Source organism: Lutra lutra, chromosome X (assembly GCF_902655055.1).
Source record: "Lutra lutra chromosome X, mLutLut1.2, whole genome shotgun sequence".
NCBI classification, from domain to species: Eukaryota; Metazoa; Chordata; class Mammalia; order Carnivora; family Mustelidae; genus Lutra; species Lutra lutra.
This window is the reverse complement of record NC_062296.1, coordinates 8,562,534-8,583,867: the sequence shown is the minus strand read 5'-3', so window position 1 is coordinate 8,583,867 and position 21,334 is coordinate 8,562,534. Positions and strand designations below refer to the sequence as shown.

The following is a 21,334-nucleotide window of genomic DNA, read 5'->3' as shown; positions in this document are numbered from 1 at the left end:
TCCTACATTTATTTATTTTAAAAATATCTGGTTATTGTTGCTAGAGACATAGTACAAAATTAGGTTCAAAGAAATTATCAATGTCTTTCATTGCCTTTCTGATTGTAATTAGCTCCCCAATGTACTTAAATGGCAAGCATCCTTATGAATACCTTTCCACACACTACTCCATGCTTTAAAAAACTCCTCACTTATGTTTATTTATATATACACATTATATTTCTCTGTACAGTCAAAAGAACTTTTTATTTGTTGATTTGCTTCACAATGAAATCATCAACAATTGTTCATTTTGTGCTGTAGTCATATAAAATATTTAATAGGGAATTATAGATTTTAATTTATAGATTTTACATTTGTTGTGAAAATGAAGTGAGCATACTTCATCTGAAACTAAATATAGATTTTCTTTGGAGTAATCACAGACGAGGTAATTTAGGTCAACTTTCTCAATGAGAACAAGAGATTTGCCGAACAAAACCAAAGCTAAATTTGGAGGAGCTCATCAGGAGGACATGACTTCTAATTGACCTAGGAGCTGGCTCAGCACAGTGGGAGGCTGTCCCCTCCTCTCTCCTAGAAATGTACACTCTGCCTACTGCTCCATAGTGGGACTCACATTCGAGGATGCCACACTGAGAGAGCAATGTGTTGTTGGAGTGCTTGGATGGTAGACACAGTTAAGGCTTTTATATAAACTTTTAGGATTCTGGTGGGTGGTCCAGAGATCTGTCTTGCTGTTGCCAAGATAAAACTTGCAGATAAGTTCCCTTGCTGCTTAAACCTGCCACCTGCCAATCTGGAGTGGCCTGCCTCTTTTCACCTTTTCCTGCCCTTCGTGTATAGGGCCCAGTCTGAGAACCAACAGAAACCCAGAAGTAAGCCTGGCATCTGGGGCTGAATTTGTATTAAAAACATCATCATTCTCTATCTCTCCTTAGTTTCCTCTCTCCTTCTCAGAAATGCATACTGCTGCCTTTGGGGTGCCATTAATTTTTTTCTGCTCTCTGCTGTTCTTTTTATTGTTATTATTATTATTATGTTCAGTTAGCCAGTGTATAGTACATCACAAGTTTTTGTTGTAGTGTTCAACGACTCATTAGTTGCATATAATACCCAGTGCTCTCTGCCTTTCTTCCTGAAGTGTTTTACTGGTAGACCTCAATTTTTAGGGGTTTGCTTGGATTTTTTGAGTGACATATATTTATAACATCTATATATAGTTGTTAAGCACATTGTTTGATATGTACTGATTAAGTAAAACTTAATTTTCCTCTTCTCACTATTTAATTTCAGAGCAATTATCGTCTTGTTACAGAATGCACAAATGATTGTTTTAAAGCTCTACACTTGGCTCTAAGGTTAACACACACAAACTTGCAAGCAGTACACAAATACATTGTGTAAACAAATACATTGTATATTCTTATATATGTGTGTGTTTGTCACACTGATATTCTAAATAGCAAGGGTAACTTACCCTTTCTCACATTATTTAACAGAAAATGCAAACTTACGTAATAAAAAATAAATGATAATCCTCAGCCCTCACAAACACATACCTTTCATGCTCTACTTCTTCCTTAATCAGTGCTAACTTTCCTGTGAATTTCATTCAGTATTATTTTATATGTTGGTCTTCTCCCAGTGAGGTCTCTCTCTCTCTTTCTGAGTTTTGAACCAGATCCACCCTTTTTTATCCATTACAATTTTGCTACATGATTTCCTACCTAATATATCAGAGATTTTTATTCTTGGTTTTTTATTCTTGTTATTCTTGTTTTTTCTTTGTTTTTTATTCTTTTTTTCCCCCTGTGGTTTATCTTGACTAACTCTAAACATATGCATATAGGTAATAGTTCATCAAATAACTTTTTTCAAATGAGTGCTAAAGGCACATTGGAATTTTAATTTAGGAATCAAAAGTTAAATTAGTTACACAGAAATCAACCCAGTTTCACCAAAATTCTTCCTTTCCAGGAAAATGATTATTTCCATCTAAATTTATATAGGTTTTAACAATTCATGATTCACCTATTTCTGAGTGTTTTGCCTTTCTTTCTGGTAAGAGGTTTTTTTTGTTGTTTTCTAGTATTAAATATTTTATAACTCTTCTCTGTCTATACACTTTTCTGAGTTACCTTGTAATTTATTGTTTTTCTTTTTCTGATGATTCTCTGGCTTTTTTTAAAAAGGTTTTATTTATTTATTTGACAGAGAGGGAGAAAGAGAGAAAGCACAAGTAGGCAGAGAGAGAGGGGGAACCAGGGTCCCTGCTGACCAGAGAGTCCAACGTGGGGCTCAATCCCATGACCCCAGCCGAAGGCAGAGGCTCAACCCACAGAGCCACCCACGTGCCCCGATTCTTTGGCTTTTTGTAGGTAAATAGTTCTACTATCACCTAAGTGTTTGAAACTTTGTATTTTGGGGAACATTCCTATTTCAATAAATCATAATCAGCTAATGCTATATTCTGTCACATAGAACAAATTAGACAGATATACTTCTAGCACTGATTCCCTCTTCTTGACCCAGACAATCCCTTTCTCATACAATTGGGTTTTATATCTCAACTATGATATAGGTTCTCAGATAAACTACTTGGTGTGCACTATAGTACCTATACATAAGACCTGAATTTACTAGTGAGTCTTCCTTGTGGGAGAATAAAAAGCAGCGAGAATTAAAGGCAAAAAGTTAGTGGGATGATTTTATTATCTTATTCAGTGGTAAATATGTAGGTCCCCATAGAAGCATACAGCATATGATCATGTATTTTTATTTATTTACTTACTTACTTATTTATTTATTGAGAGAGAGATCACAAGTAGGCAGAGAGGCAGGCAGAGAGAGAGGGGGAAGCAGGCTCCCCACTGAGCAGAGCCTGATGCAGGGCTCGATCCCAGGACCCTGGGATCATGACCTGAGCAGAAGGCAGAGGCTTAACCCACTGAGCCACCCAGGCACCCCATCATGTATATTTAAATGGTAAAACATTTTCAGGATACTATGCCCCTTTAATTTATATACTGATTATCAGTTTACATGATTCAATTATGTATATGAACATTTGTCTTTTCAACAACTCTATAGTATAGTAATAATAGTTTCTATTACATATCATTGTGGGGTAGGTAAAGTTTGACAGTCCACATAACTGCACGAAACAGTACCTGAGCCCTTGGAAGTGATGAATAAATGGAGGCTGCTATTGTTCTTTTTATTTTTGGATTTTTTAAATCTAAAAATATTTTTAATATTAAAATTAAAATTAAACTAGAAACAGGGGTGCCTGGGTGGCTCAGTGGGTTAAAGCCTCTGCCTTGGGCTCAGGTCATGATCCCAGGGTCCTGGGATGGAGCCCTGCATCAGGCTCTGCTCAGTGGGGAGCCTGCTTCCCCCTCTCTCTCTGCCTGCCTCTCTGCCTACTTATGATCTCTCTCTGTCAAATAAATAAATCAAATCTTAAAAAAATTAAATTTATTTTTATTTATTATTATTATTATTATTTATTATTGGTGATTTTTTCAGTATTAGTGATTTTTTTTGTTGTTTCATAAGGACACTTGAAGTGGAAGCGATTACCTTATGTAAGATCACAAAAAGTGACAACCCAATATTTTACTCCCCTTAAAATATATATTTTTTCATTTAATATTGTTATTTCAACAGGATTACATGGTCATTGTTGCTAGAGGACGGCAAAAATAAATGCCGGGGCATCTGGGTGGCTCAGTCGCTCAGGTGTCCAACTCTTGATTTCAGTTCAGGTCATAATCTTGGGGTCCTGGGATCGAGTCCCATGTCGGGCTTCCTGCTCAAGCTCAGGCGAGGAGTCTGCTCTCCCTCTGCTCTGCCCCCGTGTCGCTCACATACTCTCTCGTTCTCTAAAATAAATTTTAAAAATCTTTTTTAAAAAACAAATAAATAAATGCAGATAAGTAATGATGTTTCACTATTCTGCTTCTGTTCATAACTTTCCCATTATCACAACCCACTATACTCACCCCAATGTACCCAAAGTTAATAACCAGCTACATATCCTTGAACATCTTTCTCCATGCTCGAACAAATAAATTAGTGCACAGTTGTGCAAATTCATGCACAAAGGAATGTAAATTTATTCCCATTTAAGTACAGAATTGTAATTGTTGACTCTCTTCTTATAATAAGATCACTGCATGTGTATTATTCTGCAAATTATTTTTTTAAAGTAATCTCTACACCCAATGTTGGGCTCAGACCTACAACCCCGTGATCAAGAGCCACATGCTGCGCCCACGGAGCCAGCCAGGCACCCAATATTCTGCAAATTATTTTAATCTTAAAAATCTTATGTATATTTCCCTACATGAATTTTTTTATGTGTTTGTGGTGTAAGTTGCATTTCTATATTAATTTTTCCCTCAAGTGTAAACTTCTCTCCAAAGACTCCAAGCCACATATTTTGTTTTTTGTTATATCTGATAAGTATTTCATCTCATGCTAAATAAAAGTTTGATCTTCTAGTTACTGTTCTTGAAAATGCCCTCATTTTTTGTTTTGGAATTTATCTCAGTTTAAAGTGGTGACCCTTTATTCTTTTGTGTGAGCTCTAACAATACATTTTCCTATGCTCATTATATTCTACTGACTTCAAAAAGAATAATTGTGGTAATGGATTATAACATATGGATCAAAAGAAAACATGAGTCCATCATGATACCTTAAAACAATGTGAGAGAAGGGGGACAAGAAGGAAAATCTCCTTTGTATCTATGCCAACTAATAAATGTATATGAAATGACAATAGAATTTTAAAATCACCAGTGTGCAATTTCCAATGTAATAATTCATTCAGTCAAGTATCTCAAAAGATTCCAAGTGGGTGAAAGGTTACTGAGCAACACAATATTCACGTAGTCTTGAATATCACCCCAAAGATTACATGCTAATTACAAAGAAACAGAAGTACTACTAAAATGGAGAGAATTGGCAATCACTATTTTAAACCAATATTCAAAACTATTACCACTAATATGGGACATTTGACATTATGTGTCCCTCTGATATGATATAGGAAACACAGAAAATCACTCATATAAAGTCTTTGTCAGAATGTTTAACCTGAGTCTATTAATGTGGAAACAGACAAATCCAGAATATGGAACATTCAGAGGTCCATATACACAGGTTCTTCAAATTTTTCAGTATCATAGGAAAAATAAAGTCAGGGATACTGGTTTAGATTAAGAGACGAAAGAGACGTAACAATCAAATGCAAAATATGACCCTTGCTTCAATCCTGCATTGAAAAATTACACAGCTATAGATGAAAATTCTGGAGACAATTGAAAAAATATGAATATAAACTGTATTTAGATGACATTGAATTTATGGTGACTTTCTTCAGTATGCAGGGAAATAGCTTTATTATTAGGAAGTACAGGCTGAAGTATTTAAGAGCAAAGTGTCAAGATGTATGTAATTTATTTTCAAACAGGTCAGCAAAAAGATGCAAAATCACGTATGCCATTAAAAACTGGTGAGTGTAAGTAAAATTATACAGGTATTCACTGGAGCATTTTTTGCAACTTTCCCCAAGATAAAAAGTTTTGGGAAAAATACATTGGAATTTTTAGTCTCTCCCGATTTTTTTGCCTTACAACTATAATGCAGTTGGGGAAAAAATGAAAAATGAAACATTTTTACAACATTTTATAATGCTGGGTCTTCCCAAGAGTGTTAAATGTGCTCTTGGATTCCATCCTTGGGCGTTCCATTCCACTCCCTTGGTTTTCCTCCTGCCTTACTGGTTTTTCCTTCTAAGTCTCTTCTGTCAGTTCTCCCTCTTCTCTTTGACTTCTAAATTTTGAGTATACTAAGGCTTTCGTCTTCTCTCTCTTCTTTGATTATCTTATCTAGGTGTAAGACTTTAAAATGCCATCTATAGGCTGACAACTCCCAGACATGTATATCTTGGCTGGACCACTTCCTCTATCTCTAAATTAGTATATCAACTGCTTACTCTATATCCCCACTTGGATGTCTAATAGGCTTCTTAAGTTCAGTATGTTGCAAATTGAATTCCTGATATAACCCTCATGACTGTCCTCCACCTAAAGCTTACTCCATCTCAATTGTTAGCAACTGCATCCTTTTATTTTTTTAAAGATTTTTAAAAAGTAATCTCTACACCCAACATGGGGCTCAAACTCACAACCCTGAGATCAAGAGTTGCATGCTCTACCAACTGAGCCAGCCAGGCACCCCAGCAACTCCCGTTCTTTAGTTGCTCAGCCCAAAATCTTGGAAATTGCCTCCTAACAGGACTCTCCCTATATCTTACCTTTGGCCCTGTACAGTCTATAATCAACACAATAGCCAGGATAATCCCTTTAAAACTATTTTATATTAATGCTCTTTCCAAAAACTCTTTGATGACTTTTCTTTTCATTCGATGTAAAATCAAATCCCACAAGGTCCAGGAAGACCTATTTGATCTGATCCTCTGTTACCTGTCTGACCTAATCTCTATTTTAATTTACCAACCTTGAGCTGCATTGAACTGATTGTCCTAGAAGGCACTCATTGTAAGGGCCTGTGCCATATTTCCTCTGCTGTGAAACATCATCCCCCAGGTATGTGTATTACTTTATCCCTAATGCCTAGTTTTTGCTGAAATCTCAACCTCACAAGGAGGCCAACCTGACTACAATATATACCACCTGATCTATTATGCCATATCTCTATTATTTTATCTCCCTCAGTATTTTCATTTTCCACAAGTCATCAAATTCATTTTTTAAAGATTTTATTTATTTATCAGAGAGAGAGAGAGAGAGAGCACAAGCAGGGGAAGTGGCAAGCAGAGGGAGAAGCAGTCTCCCCACAGATAAAGGAGCCTGAATGGGGACTCAGTCCCAGGACCTTGGGGTTGTGACCTGAGCCAAAGGCAGACCCTTAACAAACTGAGCCACCCAGGCGTCCCAACAGTCATCAAATTCTAATATATTATGTAATTTTCTTACTATTTATGTTTGTAGTTTATTACCCTTCTTCTTCAATACAATGTAAAGTCCATGGGGATAGAGATGTCTGAATGCTTTATTCTCTGCTATAACCCAAACAATTCTAATGGTGTAAGACATATACTATGTATGCAATACATGTTTGTTAAATATGTTAATTAATGTCAATGTGAATTTCTGTATTTTATACAGTACTTTCCCTGAGCTTTTCTTTTTTTTTTTTTAAGATTTTATTTATTTGACAGAGATCACAAGTAGGCAGAGAGGCAGGCAGAGAGAAAGGGGGAAGCAGGCTCCCCGCTGAGCAGAGAGCCCGATACAGGACTTGATCCCAGGACCCTGAGACCAGGACCTGAGCTGAAGGCAGAAGCTTAACCCACTGAACCACCCAGGTGTCCCTTCCTAAACTTTTCTTGATAGATATTCTTTGTTGCTTGTTTCTGTGTTCAATGGGTTCTTTTACCCTTTTTTCCCAGTTGATTAGTAGTATTACTATAAAAGGTTACTGTTACCTTCATCTGTCTTTGTTCTCCCCATCTTTTTATGTATCCAAAGCATTGTAAAATTAAAACCCAGGCAGACTCCCCACCATCATAATTGAAAGTTCTATGTATGTTAATTGAGATCAAGAGTGATAACCCCTCTTTCATTTCTGGTGTTAGTATTTAGTATCCTGTCTTTTTCTTCTTGATTAACATGGAATATATTTATCAATTTTTTAAAAATATTTTATTCATTTATTTGACAGACAGTGAGAGAGGGCACACAATCAGGGGGAGGGGAACCCCTGTGTTTATCAATTTTATTGAACTTTTCAAAGAACCAGCTCTTGGTTTCTTTGATTTTTCTCTATTATTTGATTGTCTTTGATTTATTGATTTTTATTCTGTTTTTCATTATTTCCTTTCTTATGCTTGTTTCAAATTTTAATCTCTCTTCTTTCTCTAGCTTCCTATAGTGCAAGCCTAGTTACAGATTATAGATCTTTCTGGGGGTCCTGAGTAGCTCAGTCCGTTAAGCATCGGACTTCAGCTCAGGTCATGATCTCAGGATCTTGGGATTGAGCCCCACTTCGGGCTCTCTTCTCAGTGGTGAGCCTGCTTCTCCCTCTCCCTCTGCCCGTTTTACCACTGGTGCTCTCACTCTCTTCCAAATAAATAGATAAAATCTTTTTAAAAGATTATAGATCTTTCTTTTCTAATATATGCACTCAATGTTATAAACACTTTTCTAAGCATTGCTTTCACTGTATCTCACAAATTGTGATAGGTTGTATTTTCATATTCATTTGGTTCAAAATACTTTAAAATTTCTCTTGAGACTTTCTTTGGCCTATATCTTATTTAACAATGTGTTGTTCAACTTCCAAATATTTGGAACTTTTCTAAGTGCCATTCTGTTATTCTAGTTTAATTCTACTATCTGAAAACATAATTAGTGTAATTTCTATTAAATTTGTTAAGGTGTGTTTTATGGTCCAGGATGTGATCTGTCTTGGTGAATGTTCTGTGTGAGCTTGGGAAGAATATGTATTTTGCAGTTGCTGGGTAGAGCATTGTATAAATGCCAATTAGATCAGTTTGATTGATAGTGCTGTTCAAGTCAACTATGTTCTTACTGAAAGATGAGTGCTGAAGTATAATAGTTGATTTGTCTATTTTTCATTTCAGTTCTATCAGCTTTTGATTCCTATATTTTGATGCTCTCTTGTTAAGATACATACACATGAAGTATTTCTATGTCTCCCTGGAAAATTGACCTTTTATGATTATGTATTGACTCTCTTTATCCCTGATAATTTTTCTTGTTTCAAAGTCAGCTTTGTCTAATCTAAAATTAATACAGTTACTGCAGCTTCCTTTTCCTTAATGCCAGCATGCTATATCTTTCTTCATATACTTGCTTTTTTTAACTTTTATTTGCATTTACTTTATGCAGAATTTATTCCCAGGCTGTAAGTTTTTGCTTCTTCATTTTCTTCTGGAATATCTTTTCCTTCTGTGCAACTTCCTCTTCTGGTTTAGGAACAATCTGCTCTTTTTCTGTAAGGATCACGTCAGCATGGCAGGGAGTCATCATGTGTGGGTGGATCTAACGATGAGCCATGTAAATTCTGCGTGGCATCTTGGGGACTTTGTCCACCTAGGGGTGCTCAATGATCAGACAATCTACATCTAAACCCTGAAGTTCAGCATGACTCTGCATTTTTAAGCATGCCAAGTCCAAAGTCTGCACTCTTTTTGGGCCACCGACCCTGTGTCCAGCCCCACTGTTTGGCCTGGGGACATCTACCAACTCCACCATTGTAGTGACAGAATGGCGCACATTGTTTCTGCGAAGTGACATCCTTCAGATACTTGGTGGCTTTTTGGATCTGCGTACCCCTGATGGCCTGGGTAGTTTCACGTGTGTTCTTAAAGTGAACACGAAGATTTGAACCTCTTGATTTGTCTGATTTTACAGGGTTCTCTGGGTGAAGTGAATCGTGAACCATTTTCAGGGATCACCTCAAGCCACTTACGGGAAGAGCGCCATATATTTGCTTTTAACCTGTGTCTTTAGAGTAGATACCTTACAGACAATATAGAGCTGGGTTTTGGTTACTTCCCTCACTCTCTACTAGAAACAGGAGGGATTTTTTTTTTTTTTTTTTGGCTCTTTTACATGAAGACCTGATGGGATTCCTGGAGGTCAAATTCACAAAAGTGCAAGAGTTTCTCGCTCTCACATTCATCTACACACTGCTTCCAATAATTTCTCGAAGTTACTTTCTTTAAGTTTTCTTTTTTAAAAAAATTAATTTATTTGACAGAGATCACAAGCAGACAGAGAGGCAGGCAGAGAGTGGGGGGGACGGGGAGCGGCTCCCCTCTGAGCAGAGAGCCTGATGTGGGGTTTGATCCCAGGACCCTGAGATCATAACCCGAGCGAAAGGCAGAGGCTTTCACCCACTGAGCCACCCAGGGGCCCCCTATTTAAGTTTTCTTACCAGTTTATGTCTCCATTGGCTTCTAATTCCAGGAAAATTATCTCTGTTGCTCTCTGTATTTACCTTTCTGTCCAGACTTTGGGATAGAGTTTGACCCCCAACTTCCTATTCTCTGATGGTTCCAAGAAAAGTCATGGGCTTTTAATTTCTCCAGTGCTTTTCTTGTAGGTAGGGGAGTGATGATTTTCAAGCTCTTTACACACTGGAGCTGAAATAGGAAGTTGCTTTGTTTTTTAGCACTTTAAATATGATATACCAATGTTTGTTTAGGTTTTTGTGTATGCTTATTCTCTGAGTTTCTTGCATCCCTTGTTTGCTGTAACTAATTTGGGAAACTTCTTGACCATTGTTTCTTCAAATATTTTTTTTTTCTGTCCTTTTCTGCCTTTCCTCTGGGGTCCAGTTGTACATATATAAGACTTATTTAATATTGTACTACATCTGTTGGTACAGTCTAAATGCCTTAGCTCCTAAATAATTAGTGATTAAGACCAAATGTTATTTTTAGAAGAGAGCAGAATTTTGCAGAGTAATTTGACAGATTAAAGCTTGAAAAAGAAATGATATTGTAATTGGTGTAAAACTGGAGGGCGAGCACTCTTTATTAAGGGATGTTGACTTGAGAGAAGTTATTAGCCTATAATTGTAAGGTATTTTTAGCATTGAATAGATCAATCTGTATATGGGGTTCATTTTAGAAACTAAGAAGGCATATGTCTCCTTTTTGCTGAGTTAATGCCTACTTATCCTTCAAACTTGTTTTATTTATTTATTTATTTATTTATTTATTTTTAAAAGATTTATTTATTTATTTGACAGACAGAAATCACAAGGAGGCAGAGAGGCGGGCAGAGAGAGGAGGAAGCAGGCTCCCCGCTGAGCAGAGAGCCTGATGCGGGGCTCGATCCCAGGACCCTGGGATCATGACCTGAGCTGAAGGCAGAGGCTTAACCCACTGAGCCACCCAGGCACCTCTGAACTTGTTTTAAATATCAGATCTTTTAGGAAGCATTTTCTGACTTCTCTGAAATTGATTTAGTCCTCCAGCTTTATGCTTGCATAGAACTTTGCATTTTTTTTCAGTTTTTTTAATCTATGTATCTATTTATTTTTGTATCAGTAATAGTAGTAGTAGCTGACATTTGTTGAAAAATTGCTATATGCCAGGTATTATGTTAAGCACCTAAGAATGATCTCATTTAAGTATGCATTTAAAAGTTGTCTTTTAGGGACATCTGGGTGGCTCAGTCAGCTAAGCATCTGCCTTTGTCTTAGGTCATGATCTCTCGGTCCTGGGATCAAGCCCTGACTCAGGGTCTGTGCTCAGTGGGCAGTCTGCTTGAGGATTCTCTCTCTCCCTCTCCCTCTGCCACTTCCCCTCCTCGTGTGCTCTCTCTCTTTAAAAATAAATAAATGTTGTCCTTTACTTTTGACTCTATGTACCATAAAAAGGCAGGGCAAATATCATATCTTTTTGTTCATCATTGTGTTCCCAGCCCCAGCATAGAGCCTGGCACATAATAGGTGCTTAATACAACTTTATTGACTGATCAAGTAGTTAAAGGTGTTATTGCTACCTTTATTGCTTAATCTTAATTAATTAAGATAATTTCCTTTCTAGCGCATTGGAGTCATATGTGGAGATTGCTAAATTATGACTTTGGTCAAAATTAAGGCCAGTAACTTTTATAGCTCCTAGAATGCCCCTGCTATGATGAATGATTTCAGGTTCAAATAGAGAAATAACTGCTGACTAATTCACTATGCTCTGCTGGGGCCACATAATCATCTGTGAAGTAGCTGCCACTTTTAAATGATTTGAATTTTTGATAAGTTATTTCATTTGGGATTTTTTTTTAAGATTTTATTTATTTATTTGACAGAGAGAGATCACAAGTAGACAGAGAGGCAGGCAGAGAGAGAGGAGGAAGCAGGCTCCCTGCTGAGCAGAGAGCCCCATGCGGGACTTGATCCCAGGACCCTAAGATCATGACCTGAGCCGAAGGCAGCGGCTTAACCCACTGAGCCACCCAGGCGCCCCTCATTTGGGATTTTAAAGTTAATTTAACTACAAGTTTCTTACAGGAAATTGAACTAAATGCATAATGTTGTCAAATTTATTCTTCTGCATTCTGTTCATACATGTATGTAGCTTCTACTTGGTTGAAATAATCTTGGTATAAAATAAAAAGGTTCTAAATCCATTTAATAACTGTGTGTAAGAAATAACTATGTTTCTCCTATCTGTCAGCAAAACATTAGTCTTTTTTTTTTCCCAGTGACCTAGATACACCCAAAGCCTGTGAGAGTTACTCTGAATTTATTTTGCAAAAATCAATACCAGTTTTCCCTTGCCTATTTCTGCAGGGAATATTTTCTTTTTGCCTTCCATCTATCCACAGTAGAAACTTTAGTCAGAGATAAATAATATGACAAGCTTTCCAGATTCATCTCCTAGAAGAGAAAGGGATTTTTCACATTGGTTCATTAAGTTGAGATATTCTATCTTGAACAAAGTCCCAAGCTAGCAGTTGCTAGCTGGTGTTCTAAATAGATAAAAACCAGATAGGTAGATTTATATCATCTAGTGTAGTATTTGCATAGAAGACCTTTTTCTCAGTAACTGAATCATAATTTGAGTTCAGTTAGTTCCAAAAGAAGAGCATAATAATCTCTGATATTTGTTTAGCATTTGGTAAATTTTAGAGATGTTCAAATCTAGCCTCACAGGTGATCTTCATATGAAAATAAAGGAAACCTCGTTTAAAATGGAGTCGGGAAGCCACAAAGGGGCAGTCTGCGGAACCTGCAGGAGGAAAGAAGATAAGAATTATCTTGACAAGGAAGGACATTTTTCACTTGGGAATTTTATCTCTTGCTTTTAGGAAGGAAGATTACTCCGTGCCCTAGCAATGATGCACTAACTATGGCTTGCAGCCAATGAGAAGCTGCCACAACTTCAAACTCTTGTTCTTCTCCAATGAACTTTTGTTCAAAACAAATCTCCTCGATTTCCACCTGAAACCTAATAAAAGCTGACCTTCCCTTTGTCTCTTGGATCTTTCTTATGTTTTGTCATAATTTCTATGTCTCAACTTACAATTCCTTTGCTATTCCTGAATACACTCATTTTGCTGGTAAGATAAGTGGCCATTTCATGTTTAAGGTTGACATTCATAACAACCCTGTGGGGTAGGTAAGGTGAATGTACCCAGCATCATATGGACTTACGCAATGGTCGTTACTTAACCCTTTCTCTTTCGCATCCTTCTGCTCCAGAGATTGGTTTTCTCATCTCCCCCGCAAGTGAGGCTGACCTTGTGACATACTTCTAGCCAGAAAGATGAAAGACAGGGAAAGCTGAGTAGTGCTCTGAGAAATAATTTTGATTGCTGATGAAAGGACAAATGCAGCCTCTTTCCTTATCCTCTTCTCTTTTCGAAGATTTATTTATTTATTTTAGGGAGAGAAAGCACAAGCAGGCGTGAGTGTTGGGGGGTGGAGGGCCAGCGGGAGAGAACCTCAAGCAGAATCCCTGCTGAGTGGGGGGGCCCAGTGCAGGGTTGGGTCTCAGGACCCATGAGATCATGACTTGAGCTGGAATCACAAGTCTGACGCTTAACTGGCTGAGCCACCCAGGTGCCCCTCCTTATCCTTTACTGCCTGTAATACACAGGTGTGATGCCTGGGAGGCTAGGAGCCATCTTACAATCACAGGTAATGCTGGTAAAACAGAAAGTTGTTAAAAGCCTGATTTTCTTCATTCATGGTTGAGCACCTGAAACAATGTCTGCAACTGCTCATTTTTGGGATTTTTGTTGTCGAGATGCGGTAACTTCTATCTGAGCCATTGCTATTCAGGTATTCTGCTATGTGCTAAATGTATGCCTCATTAATAGAGTTAATTCATCACTGCCAACTAGGTGACAAAAATGTTACTTAAATGGCATGCTCATTAACGTAACAGTAGGGGATTGTTGCTTTAGTTTTGTGTGGATTTAATATGAGAATCACTTAAAATACTTTAAATGGACTCAAGCTAAGAAAATGAAAATTTTTATGCTTTTAAAAATATATCATGGGTGGGGTATCTGGGTGGCTCAGGTGGTTGAATGTCTGACTATTGATTTCAGCTTAGGTTATGATCTCAGGGTTATGGGATCAGGCCCTGCATTGGGCTCCACACTGGGTATGGAGCCTGCTTGTGATTCTCTCTCTCTCTCTCTTCCTCTGCTCCACACCACCCCCACCACATTGTGTGCTCTCTCTCTTTCTCTCTCTCTAAAAAATCAAAAATAGATCTAAATCTAAAAATCAAATGAATGCCTGGGTAGCTCAGTCAGTGAAACATCAGACTCTTGATCTCAGCTCAGGTCTTGATCTCAGAGTTGTGAATGGAGCCTACTTTAAAAAAAATTATTGTGTACCTGGGTGGCTCAGACAGTTAAGCATCTACCTTCAGCTCAGGTCATGATCTCAGGGTCTGGGATCAAGTCCCACATCAGGTTCCCTGCTCAGCAGGGAGTCTGCTTCTCCTTCTGACCCTACTCTCTCTCATGTGGTCTCTCATCCTCTCTCTCTCTCTCAAATAAATAAATAAAATCTTTTTAAAATTATAAAAAAAATAGAGCACGGACACCTGGCTGGCTGGCTCAGTCAGAAGAGCATGTGATTCGATCACAGGCTTGTAGGTTTGAGCCCCCACTGGGTATAGAAAGTACTTAAAAAATAATTTTTAAAAAAAGTAGAGCAAATCTGGGAAAATATCTTAGTTACTACTAGACTAGATCACATGAACATTCTCTGGCACCTTCTCTGAGCTCCAAGATTTTACACACACACACACACACACACACACACATGTATACATACATACATACCTATATATATGATATATGGGTATACTCCCCCATATTTAGAGTTCTTATAGTCACCAGGAGAAGAAATACTACATTATTATTCCTAGCTTCACCAATAATGTGCCTATGGATTATTTCTTGTTTGGGCCATTAGAAATTCTTTTCAATGTCTTCTGGTGCATATGTACATATGTTTGTCCATGGTATTTACCCAAGACTAAAATTTCTGGGCTAGAGATTATCTATGTCTTCAGTTTTACTACATAATTCTCAACTGTTTTCCAAAGTGGCTATATTAATTTTGTAATCCCACCAACAGAGTATTAGAATTATAACCTCCTCACCACAGTATATTATCAGATTGTACAAATTTACCAATCTGGAATGTGGATAATGATCTTATATTATGGCTTTGAATTATATTTTCCTGATTGCTAATAAGGTTGTGCTCCATTCCATAGTGGTTGGATATGTAGAATTCCTGTTTTGAAGGAACTGCAAATTGTTCTATTTTCCTGTAAAGGTGTTGTCTTTTTCTTACTGATTTCTCATTATTTTGATTCTCATTATTCATGGTGTTTATGTTCTATAACTACTGTCATGAACAGTGCCTTAGCCATGCTGAGCTATGGCTCTTAGGAAAAATACAGGATTAAGTTCCTGTGAGTTGCTGGTCACGTTTCCATTAACTGAAGCACCATTTGTGTTATATAGGTTCATTTGCCAATGTCCTTGTAAACCAGCCAGACTCATCAGCGTTGGAAAGCTGCTCTTCTCATTACCCTTTTCCTGTATAACTCTTAAAATACTTTTAAAATTCTTCCATAACTTCCCCCATCTGCCTCACCTACAAGTCTAGCATTTTTTCACACCATATTGCCTTTTGAAACATGCAAGCCAGCCAGCTAGCATTAGCCAAGAAGAGTTTCATATTTTCCTGACCCTGAGCAATGTGAGTATATTTCTTTGGTGTTCAGTCTCACAACTGTCCTCTACGCTTCCATTAATTTGTTATCATGTCACCAATCCATAAGTTTAACCACTTTTCCATCTCTTCATCACACACTGTAGCTGTTACTTTAGCACTTTCCAGAGCTGCCTCATGGAAAGATTGACGAATTTCCTCTTCCTGTTTCTGAATATACCTGCGGAACTGTATAAAAGTTCTGGACACGAGAGATGCCATTTTGAGAAAAGCTCCATTTTCTTTTCTAGGAACAAATGGCTAATGAAGTCTTGAACTAAGCAAAAAGACTCTTGGCTGCGCCAGAAGCAGCAATTGTTTCTGAGGTCTGTTTATGGACTTTTTGACGACAGAATGGTTGATCAGGGTGTCACTGATAAGGGAAAAACTGTACTCTAAGATGGCCAACCAAACCAGCAAGGGAATTCCAGTCCCTACCTCAAAGCTCTTCTGGGTTCTTCTTCCCTACCTGGTTTCTTGCGCAGCAAAAGTACCAAGTATGCGGAAGTAGAAGGGTATAAATTACCCTCCCTGCTTGTGCTCGGGGCTCAGACCTTTGGAGAACAACCTCCTCTGAGCCCACCAGTGTTAAATAAACCTCCAAACCTCCAAGGTCTCTGAGTGCTGCTTGGTTCTTCCTCCAGGATCCAGTCCAGGTTCCATAACATCACCAGCAGCTTAGCCTGTTAGTGCCAATGACAATATAGTTTTTGTCTTCTATCCAAGTCATGTAATTGCCTCCCTCCTTTCTCTTCTTCATAAAAACCTCTTGCTTTTACACCACAGGTTGGATACTTTTCTGGTTACTTCTGGAATCTGTGCTCCCCAAATTGTAATTCTTTGATCCCAAGTAAACACTAGTTTGCCTCTCATTGTTGCTCTTACTTTTAGACATACCATATTGTTTCATTAACCTTGAACTCATGGCCAACAGTGCTCATGCCTGAACAAAGCTTATTAATACTTGTATTTTCTCTAGGATGGACATCACAGCCTTCTCAGGAACACTAGACATCACTTCAGCACAGCTGGAAGCTGCATTAAACAGCAAAATCACCATCCACAAGCAAAAAATTTTAAAAATGTGGCACTCAACAGACCTTGAAAAGAACACTCGTTTATGGTGTGAGAGTTGAGACAAGAAGACAGGGCACTACCTTGTTCAGCGTCACCTGGCAATGTATGTATTGAGGGACTCAAATACACTGCCCTTCCCATGATCATGAATGTCTGCAAAGAACTGCAGCCATTGATTTGGGGATTGTAAATACATTTTAGTCGGCAAATGAATTCGCAAATACAGAACCTGTAAATAATGAGGAGGGAAAAAAAATAATGAGGAGGGGCTACGTATGTTGATGTGCAAGTATACATTGTTTTACTGTGTTTTGCTTTATTGCACTTTAAGATAATTGCATTTTTAAGGTTTTATTTATTTATTTGAGAGACAGCGTGCTGGAGAAACAGAGAGAGAAGACGCATGCGCAAGTGCAGGAGTAGGGAGGAGGGGCAAAGGGAGAGAGAGAGAAGCAGACCCCCAGCTGAGCAGGGAGCCCATGTCCATCCCAGGACCCTGGGATCATGACCTGCACTAAAATCAAGAGTTGGACGCCTAAATAACTGAGCCACCCAGGCACCCCTAAAGATTTTATTTTTAAGTAATCTGTACACCCAACGTGGGGCTCAAAACTACAGCCCTGAGATCAAGAGTCACATGCTCCACTGACTGCGCCAGCCAACCCCCCAGCATTTTTTAACATTTTAGTATTTAGTAATTTACTATTTTTAAATTAAGGTATGTACTGTTTTTGGACAGTGTTATTGCATACTTAGTAGCCTACAGTATAGTGTAAATATAACTTCAAGTTTATTTATTTTAAAGATGTTTATTTGTGTATTTATTTGATAGAGAGAGGGAACACAAGCAGAGCGAGTGGTAGAGGGAGGAACAGACTCCTCGCTGAGCAGGGAGCCCCATGTGGGGCTGGATCCCAGGACCTGGAATCATGACCTGAGCTGAAGGCAGAGGCTTAATGACTGAGCCACCCAGGCGCCCCTTAAGTTTTGTTTTTGTTTTTGTTTTTGTTTTTTAAATACATTTACATCATCTCTACATCCAAGGTAGGGCTTGAACTCGCGAACCTGAGATCAAGAGTAGAATGCTCTTCCTACTGAGCCAGGCTGGTGTCCCCAAACATAAACTCTTTATGCACTGGGAAACCAAAAAATATGCTTGGCCCCCTTGATTGTGATACTTGCTTTTTTGTGGTAGTCTGGAACTGAATCCGCAGTACCTCATAGGTATGTGTGGATATCTGTATGGAGAAGTCAGGGTTAATTTTTTTTTTCCATTTTTTCCATTTCTATCAGTGGATACAAACTGTCTCTGCACCATTAGAAAAAAATTAACCTTCCCCTCTCCCTGCAGTGCTACTTTCGTCATAAATGAAATATCCACTGATGCAAGGCTCTATGTGATATTGGGATTTACAGTGAATATATTTGATTTCCCTCCGATCTCTGGTAAAGAGCTCCTAACACCCTGGGAATTCCCTAAATGCTGAGAACCATATAGGTGTCTTGTGTTCATGAGGTCACTTTTGGAAAGCCCCAGGGTAACCTAAAGATGGGGGCTGGTTGCCAGAGGAACCAACCGAGATTGGAGGGTAGGAACTTTTAGCCCACCCCCTGACTCCGGGAAGGGGAGCGGTGAGGTTGAACCCGCCAATGACTTAATCTTGCCTCGTTTCCACGCCTCCATCAAACCCAAAAGGAGGGGTTTGGGAGAGCTTCCGGTTGCTGAACAAGTGGATGTTTGGGGAGAGTGGCGGCCTGGGGGGGTCGGGGAAGCTGTTTGCTCTTTCTCCAGACCTCGAGCTACCTAACTCTACGGTTTGGCTGTTCCTGAGTTACATCCTTTTGTAATCAACCACCGGTCAGGTAAGGAAAGTGTTTCTGTAAGTTCTGTGAGCTGCTCCAGCAAATTAACTGAACCTGAGGACGGGTTGGTGGGAACCTCTGGTTTAGGGCTGCTTAGTCCCGAGCACCTGGGCCTGCGACTGGGGTCTGAAGTGGGGGTGCGGGTGGGACAGTCTTGTAGGACTGAACCCTTAACCTGTGAGGGTCTGACGCTCTCTGTGGGTTGATAGTGTCAGAATTGGGTTGAATTGCAGGACTCCCAGCTGGAGTTCTAAGAATTGCTTGCTGGTGTGGGAAGTCCCTCTCTGCGCACATTGGAAATGGGTGATCTGAACCTTTGTACTCTATTTCTACCTTTTCTTTGCTGTTCGGTCCATTTTACTATCCCTATACCAATATCGCATTGCCTTAATTACTATAATTTTATAATTATTTTTGATATCTGGTAGTTCAAGTCCTTACACTTCAGTCTCTTTCAAAAGTGCCTCAATCATTTTTGCTACTTTGTGTTTCTATATATATATTTTAGAATCATTTTGGCAATTGCTGCCATAAGACCCACTGATGAGGTTTTCACTGAATTAATAGACCAACTTAGGGGTAATTGCTGCTTTACAAATATAAGTTTTTTGGGTGCGTGGGTGTCTTAGTTGGTTAAGCGACTGCCTTCGGCTCAGGTCATGATCCCAAAGTCCTGGGATCGAGTCCCATGTCAGGTTTCCTGCTCGGCGGGGAGTCTGCTTTTCCCTTTGACCTTCCCCCTCTTGTGCTCTCTCTCTCTCCCTCTCAAATAAATAAATAAATAAAATCTTTAATAAAATGTTTTCAAAACCATAAATATATCGAGTATTGATTTAGGTCTTCCTTAATTTTTCTCAGTGATGTTTTCTGCATAGAGGTCTTCACATGTATTGCTATGTTTAATTTTAGCTAATTGATATATATATCTATATATAATATATATACCAATTTTGTTATATGTATTTTATAATATATAAAATAAATATTTATATATATTTTGTTATATATAAATTTTGTTATATATATTTTATAAAAATACTATATATATATATAAATATATATTTTCTCTATATATATTTTCTCTATATATATTTTCTTGGGGCTTGAACTCATGACCCCAAGAACAAGAGTCACATGCACCACCAACTGAGCCAGCCAGGCACCCTGATAATTGATATTTTTATGGCCCCATAGATGTTATCTTTTTAAATATCATTTTTTATTTGCTGATGGTACGTAAAAATTCCATTCTCTTATGGTTTTATTATGGAGAACTTGCGGAACTTATTATTCTGATAATTTGTTTCTGTATTTTATATTTTATGTGCATAATCATATAATATATGTATAATGTCATCTTTTCCCTTCTTTCTAATGAGTAAAGCTTTACCCTGTACCTCAGTACAAATGTGAGAGTGAAGTGGTGGTAGTGGACATCTTTGGGTTTTTCAGATTTCAGTGGAAATTGCTCAGTGTGTCATGATAAAGTATGTTTTGTAGCTGTCAGTTTTCAATTAAAGGAAGTTCTCTTATAGGTAAGGAGCTAAGTTTTTATTATGAATGAGTTATTAATATATCAAATAATTTTATTCCACTTATTTTAACAATCGTGTGATTTTTCTTTTTTAATATGGTAATCTGGTACATTACATTAAGTAAATAAAATACAATTTTTTTTTTTTAATTGACAGAGAGAAATCACAAGTAGGCAGAGAGGCAGGCAGAGAGAGAGGAGGAAGCAGGCTCCCCACTGAGCAGACAGCCCGATGTGGGGCTTGAACCCAGGACCTGGGATCATGACCTGAGCCGAAGGCAGCGGCTTAACCCACTGAGCCACCCAGGCGCCCCACATTAAGTAAAATTTTAAAGTGAAACAAAACCGGCATTTGTGAAATACCTCCACAATCTAATGATGTATCGTCCTTTTGTGTGTGGCTGATACTTTGTGAGGACTTCTACTTGTATATTTTTGGATGAGATGCACACGTAATTTTCCTCCCTTATACAACTCTTGTTAAGAGTCTGTTAACAGGGGCACCTGGGTGGCTCCGTGGCTTAAGCCGCTGCCTTCTGCTCAGGTCATGATCTCAGGTCCTGGGATCCAGCCCCACATCAGGCTCTCTGCTCAGCGGGGGGGCCTCTCTCTCTCTCTCTCTCTCTCTCAGGCTGCTTCTCTGCCTACTTGTGATCTCTCTGTCTGTCTAATAAATAAATAAAAATCTTTAAAAAAAGAGTCTGTTAACAAAAAAAATCTGTTAACAAGGTGTTAGACTCATTGAATGAGTTGCAGTTTATACCTTCTTATTCCATCATTGGGAATAATGGTTTGTGTAATGTGGAATTACTGGTTTTTTGAATAGTTGGTAGAACTACCAATGAAGTTCTTTGCACCTGTAGCTTTCCGTGTAGGAACATTACTATTATTCCTAATGCAAGTTATTTAATAATTATAGAACTATTATAGAACTATTCCATTTTGAAGATTTTTTTGATTTATTTATTTGAGAGAGAGAGAGAGAGAGGGAGAGCACAGAAGGAGAGGGAGAGGGAGAAGCAGACTCCCCGCTAAGCA

General features: G+C 38.3%; 1 pseudogene; it reads right to left on the bottom strand.

The window, feature by feature from the left end:
• Positions 1 to 8,951: 8,951 nt before the first annotated feature.
• On the bottom strand, positions 8,952 to 9,504 carry LOC125091913 (60S ribosomal protein L17-like; annotated as a pseudogene).
• Positions 9,505 to 21,334: the final 11,830 nt, after the last annotated feature.